The sequence below is a fragment of the Ursus maritimus genome, unplaced genomic scaffold (assembly GCF_017311325.1).
Source record: "Ursus maritimus isolate PB19 unplaced genomic scaffold, ASM1731132v1 scaffold_20, whole genome shotgun sequence".
NCBI classification, from domain to species: Eukaryota; Metazoa; Chordata; class Mammalia; order Carnivora; family Ursidae; genus Ursus; species Ursus maritimus.
This window is the reverse complement of record NW_024424453.1, coordinates 49,940,347-49,947,422: the sequence shown is the minus strand read 5'-3', so window position 1 is coordinate 49,947,422 and position 7,076 is coordinate 49,940,347.

Genomic DNA, 7,076 nt, shown 5'->3' with positions numbered 1-7,076 from the left:
CTGGGAACACCGGCAAAAGCCAGTGAAGGATAAGAATTATTTGTCCTCCCCACACTTGCTTGTAAGTCCTTGTTTCCCTTGGTTTCTCTTCCAGTTGAGCCGGTAACTGCCTACCGTAGCTTGGTTTCTGTTGGAGGAGGGGTAAGGGGTGTTGGGCGGGCTTCCAGGCAAGAGAGGCCGTGGGGATGGTGGGGACAGCCTGGCAGTGATGCACACAGACACACAAGGCAGGCAAGGACTGGAGACTTGGTTTGAATAAAGCTCTGTGGGAGAGACACAGCAAAGGGAAATGAAGATATGATTATGCCTTGAAGGCCAGGCTAGGATGTTCTCACTTTACGCTACAGGCTGAGGGGGACCTTGGGAATAAGCACAGCAAACCTTTACACAGCATAGCAGATGTGCTAGGCAGTGAGCTAAGTCCTGCATGCGTGTGAGCTCACATAACCCAGTGACCCCTGAAGCCCCCGTAACACTGACAGGACACTGGGGGGAGGAGAGGAGATGTCACTTGCTCAAGGCCACACGTTCATACATGGCAGAGCCAGGATTTGAATTTAACCTTTAGGTTTCCTGGTCTGTGCCACGCATTCTCGGGAGGGGAGGGTCTACTGGGTTTGTGTTTACTGTGCAGATACACACACATTACAGAAACAGATAGCATATCTATGTTGCAGAAATTTCGTGAGAGGTGATTAAGAATATCATGTCTAAAAAGACCTCCGCAGAGGATGATAATGGAAAAAGGTTGAGAAACCATTGTCTCTGCTCTAAATCAGACCCTGGAGCTGTGTCTGGTGCTTAAAACCTGGGGTCAGGGAGTAACAGGACAAAAGTCACATCTTCAGAAAAATACACCAGTGGTTGAGTGGATGTGAGGGAAAGCTGCTGGAGTAGAAGGGAAGGAGCAGACGCATGGCAGGTGTGTCTCCGTGCCAGGCACTGGGCTAGGCACATCGCCTGTAAGGTCTCCTTTTGATCTTCACCTTCACGTTTTCAGATGATGAGATGAGGAGAAAGGAGCTGTGGGTCTCAGCCACCAGCTGGAAAAGGGCTGGGGCAGGACTTGAACGTCCTGATTCTGAATGCAGGCAGGGAGAAGGCCATGGAGGGAGTGGACAGCAGGAGAGAGAGAGTGATTTGGCTAATGGAGGATGCACAGAATTGGTGAAAGATAGGGCCAATTTAGGAACAAGTGTGGAGCCAGGGACTGTTTTGCTGCCAACAAGTCAGTACCATTATACCAGAAGGTTTCAGAAACAGAAGGAGGTTCCTTGTTCCTCTTCTCCCCCAAAGAGAAGAAAGACCAGGCGTAAAAAATTAGGAAGTTAGAAAGGAATAAAGCTAGACAAAAGAAATGCTATTTACTTGTTCCCCTGCCCTAATGTTTACATTTTAACACCACTGGTTGCAATTTCTTAGGCTTGTTTCATAATTTCTGCTCACCAGGGACAAAAAGCATTCCTCTTCAGTATAAAGGTAACGACTTGACAAAGAGCTCCAGGAGCATTTTGGATAAAATATTTTTAGGCATCATTAAACTATTTTCTTGGAAATATTAAAAAATTCCACTTTTCTCCCTCCAAACATGGTGTGTGTTCCCAATCATGCAGAACTTCCTAATGGAGAATAATGGAAAATGAACAGATGAACTGCCCACTTGAGTTATAGAAGTATTTCCATTTTAGCCCTTTGAACTACATAAGGAATTCAAATTAATTCCTAGAATGTTTTTATATTGCTTTCTGATGTTTTGCAGGGTCTGCTTTAGGAAAAAAAAATACAATAGCTGTCTTTCATAAGCAATGCCCTTAAAGCAGTTCTTTTCTGTTGCTGCTGTAGATATGACTTAGTGCTCAGTACCCTGGGGCAATAAAGTAGAGCTCCTGGGTCCTTATCATTGACCAGCTATTGAACATAAGCTCTCTGGGCACCTGGGTGGCTCAGTTGGTTAGGTGTCCGCCTTCGGCTCAGGTCATGATCTCAGGGTCCTGGGATGGAGCCCCCTGTTGTCAGGGCTTCCTGCTCAGCAGGGAGTCTGCTTCTTCCTTTCCCTCTGCCACTCCCCCTGCTTGTGCTCTCTCTCTCTCTGTGTCAAATAAATAAAACCTTTTAAAAAAATAGGCCGTCAGGTCAACCAGTTGCCCGTGTATACGCTCATCTACAGAGTAACCTTGTATGTGTCATCAGGGACTATAGCAGTGGCAGACAAACTCATACATCCAGGAGGGTCTTCTTTATTTCCAAAACTATCATTCAAAACATAACAAAAACTTCATAGTGAAGTACAAATATAGAGGGGCAAATCCAGTGGTAGCCTTGCACCAGTCTGCACGACTGCATCAGGTCCCCTTGGCCCTAAGAAACTGATGGCAGGGTATTATGGGGTCATATTGTGCTTTGGGGGCTGGAGTGGACACTGTTTAATGTTAAGACTGTAATTGGACCACAAAACTGAAGGTGGTATTTGCCGTCCGGCGCTTCCAGATTCGCTCCTGATGGAACTTCCTTGGTCAGTTGGACTTGAACCAAGATTTTAGGCACCTTTGGCACACTTTTTAATGCTTTGGGACAATAATGTCATCTGAAGTGACTGGCATTTGTTTCAAAGGTACATTATAAGGTACAAAGATAGCAAAGGCTGTGAAAGAAACATTTTACCATCTAATTTCTTAGCATGTGGAGCATCTGAAATTGACAGCCGTTTGGCAGCACGTGTCATTGCAGACTTGGACAGGGTAGCTGTGACCACAGGTGAACATGGGCAAACCAGATTGCCATTTCTGCACAACGACCACCTTGTTGTTGCAGTGAGATGCTTTCTTCTTAGACAATTTTATAGGATTTTACTGTCTTATAGAAAAAAAAATCTTGTTATAATAGATCAATCTATATTTTATTCAGAGCCACCTTCTAATCTCGATTCTAAAAAACAGAATATCAATATTTTTTTCTGCTTGAACCAGCTGCCCAAAGAATCAGTTCTGAGTAAGTCCCAGTTATGTTTCAATCCACGTTTGAAGGTAACAAAGAGTTGGGCTCGTATGTGGCTGTAGATGACATTTGTCAGACTGTTTGCTGTCCTGTAGACATGTTGATAGGTCCTCAAGTGACAGCTGGCAAGAAGGGCATGCTTGGTGGCCAGGGAGCGATGCTGAGTCATTTTCCTCAGCTGGTGCACTTCTTGGTGATGGAATCTGCAGTAACATTTCAGCTTAAGAAGAGCCACACGCTGACGCCAGGTTTCCTTCAAAGGCTTCAAATTCCACTTGGTGACTAGACCTCAGGCTGTTTCAGTACTGTGAGCACTTTCATTTCTGACAGATTTGGAATATCCTCAAATTGGAATTGGCCACAAGGAGGCATATCTTTCAATATTTTGAATGGATTAAATGAAAATTCACTTAAAATCCCCTTTTCAAAAATGTTTTCAATCAATGACCAAGATTTTGTAAACTTACGATGTCAAATCAATTTTAACCTGCTTGCAAAAGAGGCCAAAGAGGTCTATTTCCTCGAAGCCAGTATATGTCCTGCAGCTTACGTGTAAAGAAGCCAATGTTGGCTGAAATCGTATATCCAGCAACATAACTATAATTCTTGGATTATGACATTTCTCCATATGGCGCATTTAAGACACAGATTAGGCAACATTTTGTCATACTCCAAAGCTCACGTGTGTGTGTGTGTGTGTGGGATGATTAGTGTGCTTTCTTAAAGTAAATGAAATCCATCTGTGATTCATATGTGAAAATGTGTCTGTCCAAGAAAGATAAATACTTGTATGGTCTCACTTATGTGTGGAATCTAAAAATATCAAACTCAGAGAAACAGAGAGTAGAATGGTGTTTATCAGGGATTGAGGGGTGAGGGAATTGGGTGATATGGGTCAGAGGGTACAAAGTTTCAGTTATAAAATGAATAAGTTCATCCATAGCATGGTGACCATAGTTAACAATACTGTGTCATACACCTGAAAGTTGCTTCTTAATGTTCCATCATAACAACAACAACAACAAAATGGTAATTATGTGAGGCAAAGGATGTATCACTTAACCCTACTGTGGTAAACATTCTGCAATATATACGTGTATCAAATCATCACATTGTACACCTTAGATTCATACCATGTTGTATGTCAATATCTCACGAGAGCCAGAAAAAAAACTGGAAAATTTTTTTATTATTTTTATTTTTTAAAGAATTTATTTATTTATTTGAGAGAGTGAGAGAGAGCGCGTGTGAGAGAGCACAAGCAGGGGGAGCAGCAGAGGGAGAGGGAGAAGCAGACTGGACCCCAGGACCCTGGGATTATGACCTGAACCAAAGGCAGACACTCAACCGACTGAGCCAACCAGGTGCCCCGGAAAAATTTTTTAAAAAGAAAACGTGGGGGCACCTGGGTGGCTCAGTTGGTTGGGCATCTGCCTTCAGCTCAGATGATGATCCCGGAGTCCCAGGATGGAGCCCCAAGTCAGGAAGTCTGCTTTTCCCTCTGCCCCTCACCCCCCTAGTGCTCTCTCTCTCAAATGAATAAATAAAATCTTAAAAAAAAAAAAAAAGGAAATGAGTCTTGTTCTTCTCCAGGAGTCTCATTTGCATTGAATTATTTCTCAATCTTGGTAGGTGGAGGCAGAAGTCCTAAAGGCTCATTGTAAACTAAAGCAAAAGTGCCCCTTTATTCCCAAACAAGAAATCATTTGCACGTTAACTGTTAAGCAGTCATTGGTGAACACTGTTTTCTGCGTTACACTTTTGTTCATGGGCCACGTATCATCTGCCTGGCTCTGCTCGCTCATTCACTTGTCAGGTATTTATTGATGCTATAGCTCGTTCTCAGAGCTGGTTGCTTGCAAGACAGAGATGAATGGGGCAGCCTTCTGCTCTTTGAGGCTGCAAAAAGAGACAGCTCAGAGAATGTTAAGTAACAGGCAGGGATCAGGATGCAGGAGTGCCGTCTTGCCTCTGCCCAACCAACTCCATCGCTCCCTTCCCACAACCAGCTCCATCTCCCTGCAGCACTCCCTGGGGTCGGGAGCATTGCGCTGGGCTGCCCATCAGCAGACATGGCCGAGCCTCGGGGACAACTTTTGTCCGCAGGACTCTCCCCTGTTCACTGGTTTCATTCAAAGCTCATGGCTTTGTGGACAAAAACACCTGCTGTGGCTGCATTTCCTGGGAAGGAGTGGTATGTGTGGGTGACACTGCAAGCCTTTGGATTTCGATTTTATATAAAACCTGCAGATCTACAATTCTCTGGAGTCACGTCATGCTGGTTCAAAGGCTGACCCTGACACTCTCAAGCTGTGTGGCCTCAGTCAAGTTGTTTCTCTGAGCCTGACTTGCTCTACTGTGAAAGTCAAGATAATAAAAGCCACATGGCGGGGTGGCATGGGCATTAGCAACAACACAGGTCACGTACCTCACACGGTACCTGGAACATGGTGGGCCTTCAGCAAATGAGCAAGGATTATTCAAAGCAAGAAAGTCCCGGGGTGCCTGGGTGGCGCAGCGGTTAAGCGTCTGCCTTCGGCTCAGGGCGTGATCCCGGCGTTCTGGGATCGAGCCCCACATCAGCCTCCTCTGCTATGAGCCTGCTTCTTCCTCTCCCACTCCCCCTGCTTGTGTTCCCTCTCTCGCTGGCTGTCTCTATCTCTGTCGAATAAATAAATAAAATCTTTAAAAAAAAAAAAAAAAACAAAGCAAGAAAGTCCCAAACGGGGTCATGGGTACTAGAAATCTGCACACTGGGGACACGCAGAGGAAGGAATAATCTCTTCCTAAGAGGTCTTGGTGGATGCATACACCTCGTGAGGACATGCCCGCAGAAGAACAGGGCTGTACAGAGGGTCAAGAGGGTAAAAGGCCTCACCCAGGGGAAGCTGTTCAATGTGCTCCCTTGCTCCTGGGGTCTCCAGGGCTTTGCTGAAGTCCTGTCCATCCCACACTGCTCCCTCGGCAAGGATTTCTGAGTGACAGTGACCCTTCTACTTCAAACTCTCAGACAGTCTTTTCCCAGTCCTCCCCCAAATGATCTTTGTACTGTGCTTAGAGAAAAAATCAAATCCAGCTGCTCTGGACTGAATGTTTGTGTCCCCCCATAATTCATGTTAAAGCCCTAACTTCTAATGTGACTGTATTTGGAGATATGATCTTTAAGGAGATAATTAAGGTTCAATAAGCTCATATACTCTTATGGGACCGGTGTCCATACAAGAAGGGGAAGAGACACCAGGGATGTGCATGTGGAGAATAGACCATGTGAGGGCACAGCACGAATGTGGCCATCAACACGGGAGAAACCAACCAACGCCAACACCTTGATCTGGGACACCCAGGCTCCAGAAATGTAAGAAATAAATTCTGTTGATTAAGCCACCCAGTCTATGGTATTTTGTTCTCGCAGCTGTAGGAAACAAATACCCAAGTTTGATGTCAATCAGAATGGAATTCTTTCTCCATGTTTACAGACTGAAGATGGTCAGCAGCAGCGAGGGAGGACACATGCCAGAGGAACCAGGGACCATCTCCATAACAGGCAGATGGCAAGGACATAGAGGATCTGGGCTCCTGCTGGATGAGGCTCAGGAAGGATCCGGGAGACAGGGTCAGTGCTGGGTTGAATGCTGTGAAGACACGGAGGCATTCAGTGACGGGGTATCTTACGGAATTTTGCGTGGGAGGCAGGGGGATTGGAGTTGGCTGAGAGACTTCACTGGTAAAGAGGCAGCCATTACTGATGCTGGTCAGGGATGCGGGATGTTTCGGTAATTTTGCAGTTGTGGAGTGGCCTTGTCTGAGCATCTGTGATGTTCGGGGAGAACTTCATGGTCAGGCCACTGACACGTGAGTTTTCCCTCTCTTTTGTTATGAGTGAATCCCACACGGTGCAGCCCACGGAATGGGAACAATGCACAGGCCAGCCACGACGTGCATGTGCAGCTCAGACCACGGTTTGCAAAGCCTGCCCACAGGTACCGGCCCCCTTTCAGCTGAGGAGGTTAGAGGAGTAACCTGGGGCCACTCGGCTGGTACGTTGGCAGGTGGGCAGGGAGTCAAAGTCAGGAATTTCCCTA